Genomic DNA, 18,879 nt, shown 5'->3' with positions numbered 1-18,879 from the left:
AGTTTAACCTAATTAAGTGAAAGCAGGGAAGATGGGAGTACAGAGGGCAGCATAAATAGGTGTAATGTATTTATAAAACAAAATTTCAGTGCTCCTGACTAATTTTTATGTGTACTAGACATTGTTCTGTGTGTCTGTGTGAAGCGAGGGAGTTTCCTGCTTTAAAGCACTTAGCAGTCAGGCTGGGCGTTTTCATTTTGTACTTGCTGCTTCCCCCTCCCAATGAGTGTCCTTTGTGTAACCCCAACTAATTCAGAAATCTCTCTGCTGTACAGTAGTGGGGACTGCCCTGTCATGTGACAGAGGCAACTAGTTGCAGCCTGTGATTGGGCAAGAGCTAATTGGCGGCTCTGTATAAGAACTCCCTGCCTTACAGTTAGTAGAAGCTTTTCTCACTCACATTACCTAGTTACATGTAGGTTGTATTGCTGAGACTAGGCAGTGATTCAGCAACATATGATAAAGTTTAACACTCTTATGGGCTTGACCAAACCAAGTGATAGACAAGAAAGCCAGCTGCAGCCTATGTGGATTAATGAGCATCGCCTAGGAGTTTGGTAACTGTCACTTTAAGATTGTTTACTCATTTCAGAAGACTGCAGTAAAGAATCTTTGACAGGAACTTGTCTGAGCTTATTTTCCTTTCTCGTTGCCTTGTTTTTTATCCCAGGAATGAAGTGCTGATTACTCTGGACCATGACTATGGGGGAAAAATCTTTCATCCTGCCTTCTGACAAAAGCATTTTTTAATCCGACTTGTCTAGCTGTAGCAGTGAAGGATTTTTAGTTAACGGAAGCTGTAAAATCCACCAGGAAGTGCAGTTTGCTTGGAATGGGTAAGTGATAGGTGGTGTTACCTACTGCTACAGATAGTCTTTTATTGTGTGTTAAATTATGCCCAGATTTTCAGGCTTCTGACAATGTAAATAATAACCAAATTGAAATGGAGAATAATAATGATTTGTTTTCATTTCTTTTCGTTTAGCCTTTTTTAAAGAATGCTCAGACATTTTTATGGAGAGATTTTATTCAAGTGATTGAGAAGTTAACATCATTCAGGACATTGTTAGAGAAAACACTGGTTTGTATTAATTGTAAATTGAGTAGTGGTTTTTTTTATGCAGAACTGTTTTTACTGCATAGCTTAATGTGTAATAACGTCTTCACTGAAAAAGACTCTAGCTAAACTGGTAGCTTTTCTTTCTCCTGTCTACTTGCAGCATACTTACCGACAGGAAGACATCCTAAAATTTCAGTCTGTCATAGTCTTAACAAAACAAAGTCAGCAGAAATTCCCGTTATTAATGAATACTTGCTGCACCCCATCACCATAACAACTACCCTCTAACACATGTTTAAAAATGGAACTTGTTGAATATATTTAATCTAATGGTAATGGTGTAAGCTAGAAAAAAGTACATAGTACCGAATATAACAGAAAACCTGAAAAAGAGTTCATAATTTTTGAATGAACGTTCCAGTATAATAAAAATGTCTGGAGCTAACTGAAAAATATTTTTCTCTATTAGTCATACTTCCTTCAGTCAGCTCATTTTCAGATTTACCTTAGAACATGTTGTGTTGAAACAAATAGAGGAAACAATTAGTTTGGGGTCAATAAAATTAAGTGTGCTTATAATTGGGGGTGGGAGAATCCAGTGGACTCCTGGGTAGTCATGTTTTAGCATTATTTTGTTTATTCTAATTATGCTTTTGAAGTAAATGACTTAATTGTTGCTGGCCTAGGTAAAGACCCGGTAAGATGTTATTTCTCTAACATAATGACTTTTCTCCCCCACCCACCCCTTTATGTTTGTATAGGGTTAGGGTTAGTTGTTTTAGTGATGTTCTCAATACTCTGTTTTGAGACTCATGGCAAAAAGCAGAGAGCATCAGCTTTTGTTCTGTATTTTTCTAACCATTTTCAGAATTGTTCCTTCTTTTCTCTTACAAAAGTGATCACATAAACCGTGCTTTAAGTAAAAATTAGATTGCTGTGTAAATTAAAAAATAAGCAGGAAATATTTAGTAACAGAAGCAATAAAGAATAATGGGCTTTCAGATAAGCATGCATTTTAATAGCTCTATTCCCAGTAAATCAGGAAGAATGAGAACCCCACCTTAGCAATCATTCTTGTTCTAGTTAAGGTGTGTCTAATGAACACCTGGGAAAAGGCTATTTGGTAGACTTAAGCAAACTGTTTGGAAGATTTTCTAATGTGGAGGTGGTAGTAGTAGTTCAGCAATTGTTATTTCTGATTGAATTCTTATTGCTAAAGATTTCACAAAAGATAGGCATTTCTAATATGGCAATAGTTGTTCCTTTTTAAAGCATGAAAATTATTCTCAAGTGCTTAAATGGTCTATGGTAGTTAACTTTCATCCTTTTAATTGGACAGAAATAGAAATGGCTGGCATCACCTGAATAGTAGGCCACAGTCCTACGCACACTTACCTGGAAGTAAGTCTTATGGTAGAATGGCCCTTGCTTGTGGGTAAACATGCAAAGAATTATAACTGAACATCAATTGATATTTTGTGTGGGGAATTAAGTCTTGAGAGTAAGTCGTGAGTAGAACCCAAGGCACCCAGCCTAAGATTACAGTCCTAAGCATGCATCCTTGTAGGTTCTATCCAAGTTTTCTTGTTCTGTTCTGTTTTAAAATTACAGGCTTTAAAGGCTTAATGTTACAATTTACCAGGTAATTAAGATAATCCTAAAAAATGCAAGGTGGAGTTTTCCATATGGCAAGACCCTCAGATGTACAGTCTGCCACAGCTGCAGGAACCATTATGTCCACTTATGTCCATAATAAAGTTCTCCTAAGAAGTTTTACCAATGTTGTCCTGTCTGTCTCTTTATATCAAAAGCATTCAGTAAGGTAAGGTGTTAACCTGGGTGTAGACCTAATAACCTGTGCCAGGCTAAATATCATGTGCTATAAGTTGATTTAATTTGGGCACATTAACTAGAATATTTTTTTCTTTTTAAAATCATTACTATTTATTTCCAATGAAGCATCTCAAAGTGATTTGTGCTGAATAGGACCAAATGCTTTTCTAATTTGAAATGCTTAACAATTTTCCATTATGGCATCTCATTTGCCAATACATTTTTTCTTTTCTTTTCTATATTTTGGATTTTAAAACACAGCAGGGCAGAAGATAAAGAGCTGGGTGAATATTTCCCATGTTATAGTCTCTCCTTTGACTTAATTCCTTTCATGTTGCTCTAAGTTGTTCGTGTATCCATTTTTGCTGTAATTGTTAATAGCACAGATGTATATAGCACAGATTTTTTAAAAAAATAAAGGAATAACGTAGTGAGGGACATTGGAGTACATTAAAATCCCACCATTAAGCAATAGCCCACCCACCATATTATATGCCATAAGGGCATTGCTTAGGAAACTGCCTCCAATGAAAAATGTAGAGAAAATGTTTATAGGGTTGGAGTGAGCTGTGTAGTGGAATGCTAGAAATTCCTGCCTGCCATCTCTAATGGGCACAGAAGATCTGAGGAGCTACAGCAATTGCACTGAAGATGAGAAGAACCAGGCAGCAACTTACATGCTCCACTTAAAAGAGAAAAGAGAATGTGGTGTAGAATCAGGCTGTAGTGAAGGCCCTCTAGATGTTGTTGGACTTTGACTCCCATCAGCACCAGCCAGCATCGGCAATGGTCAGGGATGAAAGGAGATGTATAACAAAATTTGGAGGACTACAGGTTGCCCTTCCCTGCTATAGTTTAAGGGATAGCAACAGTCTCCATGCCTTCGCCTTTCCAAAGCTGGGATAGTGGTGGGTGACCCAGTATGAAAGAAGTGGTAATGGGAAATATACATTAAAATGAGTGGAATTTTTCAGGTGGTCATTGCTGCTGCTGCTGCATGTCAGTCTCTGGGTACAAAAAAAGCCAGTCTCCCTATGTGTTCTGGTTCTGTAGCAGCAGACTTAGTTCCTATGTGTGCCAGCAAGAGTGAGTAGATATATAGTAGCATGGAAAATTTTGTTACACATACCTTGGTATATGCCACCCTTTGGTAAAGGTAGTCATAGATCTCTGCAGTAGGTTTTTATAGTGTCCATCTCACATGTTAAGGAGTACATGATGCATCTGTAACATATATCTGCAAAAATTGTAATATGTGTAATGGACCTTAATTTAGACTTCAAGCTATTAAGCAGCAAGTCTATAAAAATTATTGGGAATGTCTGATTCAACAATTAGACTATGCAGTAAATACCATTTATCAAAACCTCTCTGAGCCAGACCTTCCTTAGACTGGATGTGGGTTGTGTTGTTTTTCATATGTAGCACATCTTGAATCAAAAGTTACCTTTTAATAGCCTATAGGCTTCAATCCTAAAGACATTTATTAGGAATTAAGCCCCACTGAACTCACTGAAAGTTACTTCTGAGTAAACACACCTCAGATAGGGGTGTTAAAATAACTATTACTGGCATTTGCCTGCAAGTGAAATCCAAGCTGATGCTCCTTTTAGTATGCAAGTTATTTGCTGTTCCTTGAAATTTTATGAATCTTTCCCACTAGGAAGTGCAACAATAATTCAGTGAGTTTTTATGATTTTTCATTGCCAGATTCCATTTTGGACACTGACAATTACTCTGTATTCCTAATGATAGTCTGAGTAGCCCCAGGCAAGTGTTAGTCACATGTTAAGTTTGACAAGCAAGTTGTGTTGCTTTTAATTTCATCCAGTTTTTGTGTCACTTTTGCTGAACTACAGTAAGTATAAATTAATCCGAGGATATGTAGCTCTTTGGTACGGGGATATCATAATTTGATGATATCTACTAAAGCAAGGGAAAAGAACTTTTTATGGACATTCCAAAGCCTCTACCGGTGGAAACATGAATTTAAACTTACATTCATGTTTCCACTGGTGTAGGCTTTAGAAACAGCCAAGATTTCGGTTCTTTACATAGATGTGTATATAGTTCCTCTAAGAACACTATACGAATTCTAAAGGTATTATAGCAATCTGACATTTTATGACTGCATCATTGTCTACAGGGCCGTTTCCAAAGGGCAGCCAGGTGGGCACTGGCCCGATTGCCCCGCAGCTCCAGGAGCCCCTAGGGGGCCCCTGAGGGCCCCTCCGCTCCCCTTCCGTGATCTGTGGCATGAGCCACACCGTGGATAGCAAGACAAGAACTTCCGAGCCACCCACCGCTGCTGACGCTGCTGCCCGCCACCATCCCCCCTGCTTCACCTACCTTTCTCTGCTGTTCTTTGTGGCTGTGCGCACTGCGCACGCAGGGTTGTCATCAATCAAGATGGCAGCCAAGGTTTCCGTAAGGGACTGACGCCTCTGCCACCATCTTGGTTGATGGCAGCGATGCGTGCCATCAACCAAGATGGCGGCAGAGGCTTCAGTCCCTTATAGAAACCTTGCTGCCATCTTGATTGATGGCAACCCTGCAAGCTCAGTGCGCGCAGCCACAAAGAACAGCAGAGAAAGGTAGGTGAAGTGGGGGGATGGTGGCAGGGGGATGGTGGCAGGCAGCGGCGGGTGGCTCGGAAGCTCTTGTCTTGCGATCCGCGGCGCAGCTCGTGCCACGGATCACGGAAGGGGAGGGGCCCAGGGCAGGCTGATGCCCAAGGGCCCTGGCATTCCTGGAGCCAGCCCTGATTGTCTATAACTTATAGATAAGCTTTTGCACTGCCTAGAAAATTCAAATGAAATTTTAATTCTGAAAGAGCTACCAGAATGCATAAAATACATTACATTCTAGTGAAAATGGCCAAATACCAGTTTAGACATAGGTTAATGGGCTTGATAAATCACCCACTGCTTTATAGTGGTGATTTTTCAGAGGAATTATTGAGTGCAGCTAATCAAAACAACTGTAGATTGATGATATGTATGATTTATATGCTACCATCACTTTAAATTGGGCTTTATAAAGTGATGCTCCTTTCCCTGTCCAAAGGTGCTTAATACAAACTGTACCACTGAGGGGACCAAAGAGGGAGACAAGAGTAAAAGTGCAAGAGAAGGAATGGAAGAAGCAAATTAAGAATATGAGCTAATATGCATATATTTTGTCTACATTTTAGTTGGGAAAGAAGACTTGAGGGGTGAAGCCTTTGGCTTTACGTAAGAAATGAGTTTTGAAGGAAGGATTTGAAAGAGGAGAAAGAGATGGCACGACATGGATGTTCTGGAAGGGTGTCGCAGACATGAGGTGCATCTAGGGAGAATAGGCAAATTTATTTGATTCTTGTATTCATTTGAATTCATTTTTAATAGTTTTTCTTCATTTTTTATAGTTTTTTTCTTCATTTTCCCCCTCATTGTTTCTAACATTGCTGTTTGTATTTGGAATCAAAGCTGCTTTTACCTGAGAATGGCTACCATATGAATGCCCGCAGCAGCTTCGTGCTTTTTATTTTCTGAATCCTCCAAAAACCAATGTTCTCTCAACATTTTTTCAAGTTTCCTCCCATTTTCATTCCGGACTTTCCTTCGACTTGTACATAAGCATGTACCTTTGTGCTGCTGTTGAGCAGACTGATTACCTTTCTATGTTGCTTTCCTGTGAAGAAACTCTAAGACAGGAAGAGATAGAAAGCTGATGACTTGTTCTCCGCTCTTTGGAATGCTCTGAGCAGCTTGCTGAGGGATCTCAGTAGTCTCCCATCAAGGCACTGATAAGGTTCATCTCAGAAGATGGAGCAAACTTGTTCTCTGTTGCTTCAGAGGGCAGGACAAGACCAATGGGTGTAAACTACAAGGTAGCAGATTCTAGCTAAATCCTAATGGTAAAAGCTGTTTGACAGGGAGACAGACTGCCTTGAGAGGTGCTGGGCTGTCATTCGGTGGAGATATTTAACCATAAACTGGGCAGCCAGCCATCAAGGATGTTGTAGCTGCATTCTAAATTGCTGATCCTGTACTGAGCAGGGGTTTGAACTAGATCACCCTTCCAACTCTGTGATTATATGACTACCTTTATCAGTACTATAGAGATCTGTGTTCCCGGACCATTCTTTGGGGTCAGGACCACCATCTGCTTCAAGCAGAGTAAGAGTACCATTGAAAGGTGGCTGCAAAACTATTTGATAATGCAAACAAGAGAGAGCGAAGTTATAAGTGAAGGCATAGAATCATAGAATAGTAGAGTTGGAAGGGGCCTACAAGGCCATCAAGTCCAACCCCCTGCTCAATGCAGGAATCCAAATCAAAGCATTCCCAACAGATGGCTGTCCAGCTGCCTCTTGAATGCCTCCAGTGTCGAAGAGCCCACTACCATATTTCATTCCTCCTCAATGTGTGTGTGAGAGAGAGTCTTTCCTAACCCCTGATTTAGTGACCAAACCACACATGACATACCTGAACTGAACTGGCACATTTCCACTGAAATCTTTATGTATGTAAATATTCTGCCTCACACAAGCTGTAATGTTGGCTGTGCCCAGAATGTAAGTTGTGCTCTTCTTTCTTAACACTTTTCTCTTTTTTGAGTTATTTCAAACATACTGCCTTCTAACATGGACATGTAGGGTTCACTAGTTTGAAAACATTCCCACATGACGACCTATGTGTTGTGTGTGTAAAACTAACATATTGAAGAGGATTGTACCACATGCATGTATTGTATGTTTAGACTCATTCCTTCTAGTTTTTAGTCCAAATGGCCATCTGCTTGTAATTTCTACAACTTGTACCTTCACATAGTGATGTGTTTTCTTCTGTATTTTGTATTATTTATTTTTTATTAGGTGATGTAGCATTCAAGGTTGGTTTACCAATGTGTGTTGCCTATTAGAAAATACATATGTAGTTAACAGCATAGTGATAAATCTGGAGTGTCTTGTGTACTTGATTGGATAATAATGCATTTTGGCCATGCATTGCTTAAAGTCACTTTTCTTGCACCTAAATTTCATTGGCACTGCAGAGTGTGTGTGTGCCAGTTTTAAGTGGTATATGGGTCTCCTACTCTGACTCCTCACTATTTCCGTCTGTATCTTTGGCTAAAATCACCAAACTGATTACACGTTAAACAGGCACTGTAAAATGAGTCAGTTCCTGTTCTTTTGGCTGGAGCTTCGTTGGGAGTTCTCAAAAACGGTATTTCAGAATGTGGATGTGGTCAGCCTAGTCACTTTCAAAGCATCTTAAAGGAAACCAACATCAACTGTGAAAAGTGAAACAGTACTGGTATAGTCTAGAATGCCTTCTCAGTCACAAGGTACACTGCAAGTCTTTCTTGAGCTAAGCCTTCCATGGTATGTAACAGGTTACTTCCCAGTCCTAATCACTTTAAAGTTGAGCACACAAACAGATAAGAATAGCAGTATACGTGAACTACAAGTATAGGTTCCATGGGCAAATTTTGTCTCATTTTACAGCTACTAATTTGATAGCAGTTGTGATGCATCTTGTGTGTGTTCAAGGTAGAATCTTTTTAAAAATATGACAAATAGGTAATACAGTTTACCTTTTCATATAATATCACAATATCTAATACCCCTTGAACATTGAGATGGCACCAGCAGTGTGGCCATATTTTTCTCTTTTTTCTGTATGATTAGTTACATCCTGAGGTGCTTGTAACTTCACTTTTCCGTGTGCTTTTTAGTCACTTCTGGTTCAGATAATTTCTGTCTATGTCTGTCCTGTACAATTTTTGTTAGGCAAAAGAAATGGGAATAAAGATGTTGGGCTCAGTATCTAAACGGCTTCTTGCTGCTTTTCCCAATGTGTGATGTAGGATCGTTAGAACCTATATCCCCCTTTTTCTAGTCAATTGTTCTATTTGTAACATATTTTGTGAAGTCAGTGCTCCTGTCTCCATTTTGCAATTATATTACCCTTACTAGAGGGTTGGAGAAAGTCTTGCCAGGCCTTTCTGTTTGGCCCACCAGACCATTTCAGCCTACTTGCCATTCTCCAAACATATATGATGTTAGGTGTGGACAGGTAAAAAGGTGGCTGGGCTGGGCTAAAAGGGGCTTCTGAAGTGCCACCAGTCAGTTGATTGATAGCACATAGAATTCCTGACAATCAACTGCTTGTCAGGGCATCAAACTGCTGCATCACCTGATGTCAGGTGATTAACCATGTAGGCAGCCCTGTCCACCTGTCAAATTTGGGCAGGGGCAGAGGGGTCGGGGAGATAAGGATCTCACCCACCCATGGGATCTGGTTCCCCATTCCTGTCCTACATTATGTTTTATTTATTTATTATTATTATATTTATATCCTGCCCTTTCTCCCAGTAGGAGCCCAGGTATGTTCCAAACTATAATACTTTGGGGAAAGGCCCATAGCTCGGGGTAGGCACATGCCTTGTGAGCAAAAGGGCAACTTGGCATCTCTATATAGGCTTGGGAACAAGTCCTGTCTGAAACCCTGCCAGTCATTGCATGCAGTACCAAGCTAGGTGGACCAATGGCCTGACTTGAAATAAGGCAGCTTCCTACATTCCAATGCTAATTTGTAGCAAAGAAGTTTGCCTCTCTTACAATCAATAATCCATTTGAACCCGGATGTCTCCTCTAACCCAATGTTGCTGCCCTGCTGCTTGCCTGTGGGGATAACAGTTTCAGTCCTAAACTGTGTCTTGTTATAAGTAGCACCCTTTTCCTTTCTTTCCCTTGAGTGCTTCTGTGTTGTCCCTGCTCTGTCTCTTCTAGTGATGTAGCACCATAGTATCTAGTGATGCTTCACTATCAGGGCTGCTTGATTCTGCTCCCATTTTGGTGAAAGAGTGCCACAGTGTTTATTATGTTTATTAATTGTGGAATAGTCTCCCCGAGGAGGTACGCCTGGCGCCTACGTTGATATCCTTTCGGCGCCAGGTTAAAACTTTCCTATTCTCCCAGGCATTTTAATGTATTTTAAATACGTTTTAATGTTTTGGTCTTTCTAATTTATTTTATTGTTGTTATATATTTGTATTTTATATTTTGTGATTGTTGATTTATTGTATTATTTTATGTTGTACACCGCCCAGGGAGCCTTTGGCTAGGGGCGGTTTATAAATTAAATTAAATAATAAATAAATAAATAAATAAATTTATGCTCAGTTGCTCTCATGATCTTAAAGGATGCTGGGATAATGCAGAGGAAGAAGTGTTCTGAAAGCAGTGTGGGGGAAGAGGTTTTGTAATGATATCCAAGACACAGTATCTCTTCTGTCTTTAGTTAGAGTCTTAGGGGAAGAATGAAGTTGTCCCCTCAAACCTTCTACCCAAGACCTTTTCAGGGGTTGGACTTTATTGTATTTACACCTGCAGAGAGTGTTTTTCGGGTCCCTGGAAAAGAGAAGGGGGTCTATATATTACATATTTACCTATGTGAAAGCAAACAATTTAATTAGATGTCACAGTGTACTGCAACTGTAGAAATACATTGTTATAAGAATGTAAACAAATGCACATTAGTCATGCAGAAGTAAAACTTCCTAAGCAGATGGCAGGAAGTAGTTTTGATGGCAAAGTACTTTCTTTGGAAAGTGAAATCTTAGACCTGCCAGTGGAAACTATTGCAGTCATTTACTGAAGATGACTTGTTCAAATATAAGTGCAGGTGTCAGCAATGGTGACCAAGACTTAATCCCTCAAAACAAGTTTTTATTTGCCCTTTCTGGGCTAACACTAGTACACGGTATTCCAAAATAGCCCATTTAATTACACCATAAGAGAAAAAGATGATTTTCTGCATAGCCCAGTGGTTCTCGAACTGTGGAGCAGTCCCCCTAGAAGGGGATACAAGATATCTTGACAAAGAGCATCAGTTTCCTTAAAGGGAGAAATTTCTGCAGCAGGTAGCACCACTTTATTCCCAGCAGGAAAGGTTTAGTGCTGTAGCTACCAAAACTTCTAACCATGGAGATTGCAGAGGCAGAAGGCATTTGGGTCCTTCTGACAACAGCAGCTTCTTCTCCCTTTATTTTGTGAACTATCATAACACGGAGCCTGAGATGCAATGCTGTCTCCTAGTGCCAGGGTTAGAGTAGTGTCCCAATCACAGATCCTCACATTGCAGAAGTCTTTGTATACCCAGCTGTGTGCAGAAATTCCATTGCTAACCTGCCAAAAGATGGCTGCTGGTGGATTGGAAGGCTGAGGAGACCCAGTTTCAAAAGGTTTTGAGCACAGAAAATAGTCCTTTAGACAAAGCACATTAAGCTTTTACTACAGATTTACATAAGCAGAGTACCAAGTGTTTCAATTCCCTATGTCATCTGTGCTCGTTGCTATTGCCCACTCTCCTGCAGACTGATATTACTTTGTGAAGTGCTCTGTGTATCGATCAGTATGTAGTTGTTAGTGGAGGGTTCTTTTTAAGCCAAGGAAAAACCTAATTCCATTATTCATACAACTATGCTACCGAGCATGGAGGAAAGATTAAGATCAGGCCATTGCAATCTATTATGAATTCCTGTTCTCAAGCCTGCAGTCTTGATTGTCAACTCAGTACATTATGCTTTCCCCTTTCTTTATCTTCTTGCTGCCTTTTATCCCTCTTCTAACCTACTGCTGGATATTTTTATTTATTAATTATTTGATTTCTATCCCGCCCTTCCTCCCAGCAGGAGCCCAGGGTGACAAACAAAAGCACTAAAAACACTTTAAAACTTCATAAAAACGAAATTTAAAATACATTAAAACAAAACATATTTAAAAACATTTTTTAAAAAAGCTTTCAAGACATCTTTTTTTAACAAAGGGTTAAAACATATTGTTTATAAAAACATATTAAAAAGCAATTCCAACAGACGCAGACTGGGAAAAGTCTCAACTTAAAAGGCTTGTTGAAAGAGGAAGGTCATCAATAGGTGCCAAAAAGTTAACAGAGTCTAATATTTAAGGGGAGGGAGTTCCACAGGGTAGGTGCCACAACACTAAGGTCCGTTTCCTATGTTGTGCGGAATGGACCTCCTGATAAGATGGTATCTGCAGGAGGCCCTTACCTGCAGAGAGCAGTGATCGACTAAGTATATAAGGGATAAGACAGTCTTTAAGGTATCCTGGTCCCAAGCTGTATAGGGCTTTGCACAACAAAACCAGAATCTTAAACTAGGCCCGGTAGCAAATGGACAGTCAGTGCAATTCTTTCATCAGTGGGGTGACATGTTGGCGATATCCTGCCCAAGTGAGCAGTCTCACTGCTGCATTTTGCACCAGCTGCAGCTTCAGGACCATCCTCAAGGGCAGCCCCACATACAGCGCATTACAGTAATCCAGCCTAGAGGTTACCAATGCGTGAACAACAGTGGTCAGGCTATCCCGGTCCAGAAACAGCTGCAGCTGTCTTACCAGCCAAAGCTGGTAAAAGGCACTCCTAGCCACTGAGGTCACATGGGCCTCTAGCAACAAAGATGAATCCAGGAGCACCCCCAGACTATGGACCTGCTCTTTCCGAGGGAGTATGACCCCATCCAAAGCAGGCAACTGACCAATTATCTGAACTCGGGAACCACCAACCCACAGTGCCTCCGTCTTGCTAGGATTCAGACTCATATTCTTCTTTCTTCTGTTTCATTCACTGCACTTGCCATTTTTCCAATACTTTTTCCTTAGCTGATGACTTTTTCTACCACTTTTAATCACTGTTTTTTTCAGTACTTTAAACACATCCTTCCTCCTTAATCTCCAGACTGTTTGGGCTTTCTGAACTTTATTTTGTCTTCCAGATCATCTCTTGGCAGATCTCTCTGTCATCTTTGAAATTGTTCTTAATGAAATGAAATGGACTGCCTTCAGGTCGGACAGAAAGCTCAAATAGACTCACAGATAAACACATGGGGGGGGAACCTGTGGAGAAAGTGACAGAGGTTGAATGTATGGCCTGGTTCTGGGTATCAAATTTAGCAGAGAGAGTAGAGGCTTTTAAAAGTAACAGTGAAAATTTCATAACGCTACCCTTGTAGGTGGAGACAGTGAATGAATTGCCTTCCTGGGTCAGGTGGAATTAAATATTTTTTTGTCATCAGCCTCTTACCTGGAATTCAGGACCCGAGGCAGATTACATAGATTTAAACATAGACAGCATACATAAAACCATACAGAAATTTAAAACTAGAAAAGCATACATAACGCCATACATAAATAAGTCCATAAAATCCTTTAAAACATCAGTAGAATGGCATAGAGGGTAGAAATTTAATCAAATGCTTGCATAAAAAGATTAACAGCAGCCGTCTTCAGTATCCATCTAAAAACAGGAAGAGGGGGGCTGATCTTATCTCACAAGGGAGGACATTCCATAGTTTAGGGGCCACAAGAGAGAAGGCTGTGTTGCATGTATTTGCCAATCGGGCTTCAGATATAGTAGGGACTTGTAACAGGCCCTCTTCGCTGGCTGTCATGCAATGGGCATGACTAATGAGGGGAAGGTGGGCAGACAGATACCCAGGTCCCAAACCATGTAGGGTTTTAAAGGTCAAAACCAGCACCTTGAGTTATACTCAGAAGCAAACTGGGAGCCAATGTAGCCCTTTTAGCACAGGAAATGGGGCAGGCAAGCAGGGAGCAGGTCTTATAGGAGTCACAGTGAGATATCTCCTGTGGTGTGTACAAGTATGCATGCATAGTGATCCCTGAAAAACACCCGGATGTGCTCTAACATCTAATAAGACCTGGGACAAATGTGCATGGGTCAGGGTTTGAGCCTACTGCCATGATGTTGCTCTCATCTCCTTTCACTTTTGTATGATCATGTACCTAGTTTGTTATCTGAACAGGGCTCCTGCATCACTGTAACACACAGCCTTTATTGACCTCCTGTGGAAAGCCTAAACAGTTAATAAACCTCAAGTCTGTAGCTCATCCTTGTATTTATTTAGCTCTGGTCTCAAGAGATTTCTTGTAATAAGCAAAGAGTTCTGCTAGACAAGTTTGGAGATAAACCTACCTACATAAAATCTACACTTTCCCCACAATAGCATCAATGTCACAGATTTCCTCTTAGCAGTGAGAGGTATTTGGATATTGATATGGCTGTACACTCCAATCAGATTTTAAAGTGCTTATAGCAAATAAAGATTGCCTTGTCAATATATTTACGTTGCTATTGGAAAATTGATAGGGTAAGAGCTAAAACTTTATTCAGTTAACCCTAACAAGATTACTAGCCTAACCATCAATATTCTTACATATTGCTTTTATTTAGCCAGCTGACTGTTTTAATTTAACCAGCCCACAAATATTTCAACAGCTGCCATTTGCTACCCTTAAGCATTGGGGTATAAGAATCATATTTACAGTTCCTGGAAGTAGAAAACCAAAGGAAGAAACCCAAGTGAGGCTGAAGAGGAAGAGATAGGGAAGTGGAGCTTTAGATGCTAAAGAACATCTCAAGAATATTGCCCAAGTTTTTAGAAGCAAGAGGTAGACTGTGCTCGCAAGAGGCTATGGGAAATCTCAAAGTTCTTGCATAGTGATAATACATTACTATGCTAGCCAATATTATTAGGCTGGGTGCATCCTGAAACATTCCTGACTCTGAGATGGCTTTTAGGAGAATTGCGTTGATTATTTCACCTTTTCAAGCTTATCATTTGGCAAGTGCTGGATAAATTTGTGGGAATATTACCTTCTGAAAGGAATCTTGATGTTCAAGTATTGTGTACACTTTGCTCTCATGCAATAAACTTTGCCCTTGATTGATAAGTTTGGCAAAGAGGTTAAAGATTTGCCCGAGGCCCATAAAGTTATTGGCATTTGTGGTTTGGAATTACTGCTGCTCAACCATGTTCTCACACTGTACCACACCTTTATGTCATCATCCATCTTTTATTTACCTATTGTTGTGTTTTCTGGCATCAGCACCTGTTTCTTGTCTATCAAGAAGCTTTCACAAGTTTTAAAGGAAGTAGTGGGGCTTTTTGGCAGAGTAGTAGATTAAGTTCCTTAGTGACATCCCTGACTATTCAGCACACAGTGTTATATCATATGAAACCAGAGCTTCAAAGGATCAAGCATATAATACTCTTACTTGGGTTAGTTTTATGTGTTAGCAATGCTCCAGGGTGCAGTAGTAGTAAAATGATCACTTTCATGTCTTTTTTTCTTTGTCTTTTAGGATGTTGCACATCTATCCCAAGAGAAGATGCATGTGCCTCAAGTGTGGAGAATGCTCATACAAAAGCCCATTCTATTTAAGGCTGGCTGTACACATTATGGCATGCAAAGGGGCAATGTAGGAAGAAGGCTTGTGAGCAATACTAGAAATGCAAGAAGAAATTCAAGTTGCTCATGTGCCCACTTCTCCATAGTTTTTCTGCACATTGTAATGTGTGCAGCTAGCCTTACAGACAATAAACTTTCCTGATTAATAGCTTGTAGTATTGAAGAGTGTTGCAAATCTTGTCTGTGAAGTAGACTCAAGATATAATACAATTTTTATGAACTTGGATGGTCATCTTTTGTAATTGCTCAATGCCCGGAGCTCTTACAGACTAAAGCATATTTTCCAAAATGAGCCAGCAGCTGTTTCTGACACATACATTTTCACCCATCCACAGCCAATGAGCTTCAAGGGTGAGGTGGATAAATAGGTATTTGTATTTGCATTTCTTGATCTTTTCTGCATCTCTCAAGACAACACACCTGGCCCTTAGAGTACTTTATAATGTGGTATTGATACATGGCATTTAAGTAGCTATACTGTACCTGCAATCCTGCACACATTTACCTAGGAATAAGCCTCATTGACTATAGTGGATACATACAATGAAATACAATGTGACTCAAAGGTTTATGCTATAAACACACTTAGACTGTGGCTCATAGGTTTTCAGGATAGTGGAGATATGAGGTGGGGGACAAACCGCAGCATATTGCACCACATCTATATATTGTATACAATTGTATTTACAGTGTGAAACTGCTGCTATAAGTCACAATGCTGCTGCTGTTTGTCTGCTACAGTTAGACAAAATGAGTTTTCAGCAATAAAAAGTTAGCATGCTATAGTGTCCTGAAGTATTTTCACTTTGAGTAACAGACCTGGAACAATCCCAGATGCCTAGCACCCAGTTGCCCAGGAATTTCATATTATGTTGAGCCCTTTGTAGAATTAATTCCTAAACATTTTATGTTGGTGCCTAAGGAATCTGAAATATTTTATCAAGCTTGCTTGTAAGTATCATTTACAAACCTCCAGGGAGCCTCCTATTGATAACCAAGGATAAAGGTAGTTACTTAATTACATTTATCAGCAATTAAAACTAGTTTGAGTCTGTCTTTGTGGGCATGCCAGTGGTTTTTGCCTTTGGGAACTTGTTCTAGAGTGTAGTGCCAGCCACCCACCTCTTCAGGCCTGCTCATACTAGTGTTGTCTGACAGAGTGATTTAAAATCAGGACAGGAATTTCCCTGACTACATTTAGTACAATCCAAAACTTAATTTATGGAGCATTTTATTAATTGGTGTGTGGCAAGTGACCATCAGCTGTTATGAGTGTGTATGACCAATATAGTCACAGGGTTTCAGCTATTCAAGAGCTGGAATCATTACAAAAATTATATACCCTTTCCTTAAGGTATCTGAAGGTACTAGTTTAGCATATAACTCCATAGCAAATCAAGTTCAAAAATGCGTTTAATTAGGTTCCTGTGTTTCAACTGGTAGCTCACTTCTGTGATAACACAAGGCTGTACAATAATGTTGTCCTGTTTTGGGAGAAAAAAAATGTTACATCCATCCTTTAGGCAGTCTGCTCCCCTGCCCATCAAGTGTATTAAGCCAGATTAATGTTGCTGTAGACATTTTCCACATAGTAATCTGTTCAGCTGAAATCTTAAGTAAGAAACAAACTTAACTATTTTTATATACTCACATTATGCAATATTTAGTTAACACCAAATGTGCTTCATTCTAAGTAAAATACCTGGGCGTGAACTTCCTTCTGCAAAGTGCATGCAGAGGAACAAGGTGTGGGGTTTCCACATGTACCTCTGGCTGTGCACAATGAAAGCAAGGATGGGGTGGCTGCATGTTTCCCCCCCAGCTGCAGGCCAAGCACTGAGCTGCCATATCTGGTATGGGAAGGCAATCCCCCATGCCCCCAACCAACAGCATGACATCATGCAATAGTGGTTGCTGTAGGTACTGCAGCTTTCCATTTTACGTGCAAATTGGTCTCTCTGTTTTAGTTTTAATGTTTGTTGTAAAAAATCTAACAGCAGAATAAAATAAGAAGTACCCCATCAACCTTACCTCCCTCCTACTCAAAGCCATAAAATCTTTACAATAGTTGAGATGAAGAATGAAAAGAATAGAGTGGTGGGCAGAATTGCATTTGCATCAAACAGGTTTGATACATTGCTTGCAGTTAGTGTGTCTCTGGTTTTCCCTTAACACACAGCTTTTTTCTAGAGAAGATAAAACAGCCACAGCTTATTTGCATAAATACATTTAAATGTTTGCAAAACCTAATATTTACCCTTTGTTTCACTCTGAGGCTGAATTACAAATAAATTCTGGGTGGTAGCTTGTTTGAAATCTTGCAGGTGGCAACCATCTCCTCCTGCTTACCTACATAAGAAAGCTGGCAGAATGTAGTGGCAAAGGGCACAGCAAGATATAATGCCTGAAATTCAGTCGCAGCCAGAGTGCATCCAGTTGGGACTAGGGGATGGAAGGGGGCTAACCATTTCCTTCTGCTGGTTTCCCAATGAAAATCTTCTCCACTACCACCCCTGGCCCAGTGTGACAGAACATACAGGTACCTGCATCTTTCCCCCCTTGGGACAAATAGCAGTTTGAGAAGGAGTAACTAATCTTCCCCCTCCACCCAGTACTGTTGTCCCAATTGGGTCCCCCTCCAGTGCTGTTCAACTTCCATTAAAAATAGCAGGAGACTTAACAATAACTCCCTCACATCTAGCTTTGCCCCCAAGAGTATGAGCTGAGAGATTCCCATTTCAAATGTTACCTCAGTCACAGACATCTGATCTTAGGCACACAGTTATTTTTGCCTTGGTTCCTACTATATAATATGAGGGTGGCAAGTGACCTGCCTTATAGGGTTGTTGTAAGGATTTCTGAGAGGTAATGTATGTGGAGTTCTACAGAACTTCTAAATAGTTTGTTATTCATAGCAATCACAGACTTTTCTGGAACTCTAAAATACAGGTGCAGCTTATGTGCAAGGAATGGCTTGTCCACATCAGTATTGGGATCAGCTCTGCTTGTGCAATGAGGCTGTACAGGGAGCTGGCAGTGACATTTGATATGAATATGGTGGGTTGGCATTGTAGTAGGCTATATCTAGGGTAGGTAGGTAGGTAGGTAGGTAGACTATGTTTAGTGATTGTAAGCTAATAATTAAGTTAAATGCAACAGATTGAGCTTCCAAATGAACTTATTTAATTACCAAAACTTAAATGTGCCTATTTGCTGTATTTACAAAGAAAGTTCAAATAGAAAACTGTGTTCTCCCTGTTTGTGTGTGTGTATATATAATGTATATATTTTAATTGTTTCCACAAATTCCAGATTTTGTTTTTAAAAAACTGATGTATGCATCAGTCTGATATACATTTGATTGATAGGCTTTAAGAACATTAAATCATACCAGCCAAACTTGTGCTTTGATTCAGGCTAGAACAGGCCTGAGTATGTTGGGATGTGACTCACAAGCCCTTGAGTCAGCTGCCTTTATATTGTTGCACAATAATGATGTCTTTTTTCCTTAATATTTATTTGACCTTTTCTCGGGTGCAGTCTCCTTCTTGTTTGTTAATGAGACATCTCATTAGTATAACAAGAGCCTATAAAGGGTTGCCCTAAATTGGATTTTTCTTGTTTGAGCTACACACATTTTTTTCCTTTTCTGAAGAGTGTTTTTCAACCTTTGTTAGAACAGCAATGGGGAACATTTAGTTGAATC

General features: G+C 39.9%; 1 long non-coding RNA gene across 1 annotated transcript; it reads left to right on the top strand.

Annotated features, from left to right (window-relative positions):
- Positions 1–398: 398 nt before the first annotated feature.
- On the top strand, positions 399–16,782 carry LOC133385128 (uncharacterized). Its single transcript, XR_009762781.1, has 3 exons — positions 399–557; positions 671–836; positions 15,067–16,782. It is a non-coding gene; the product is annotated as an uncharacterized LOC133385128 (long non-coding RNA).
- The last annotated feature ends 2,097 nt before the right edge of the window (positions 16,783–18,879 follow it).

Source organism: Rhineura floridana, chromosome 5, assembly GCF_030035675.1.
Source record: "Rhineura floridana isolate rRhiFlo1 chromosome 5, rRhiFlo1.hap2, whole genome shotgun sequence".
Classification (NCBI taxonomy): domain Eukaryota; kingdom Metazoa; phylum Chordata; class Lepidosauria; order Squamata; family Rhineuridae; genus Rhineura; species Rhineura floridana.
Note: the sequence above shows the minus strand (reverse complement) of the source record. Positions and strands in the feature narration are given on the sequence as shown.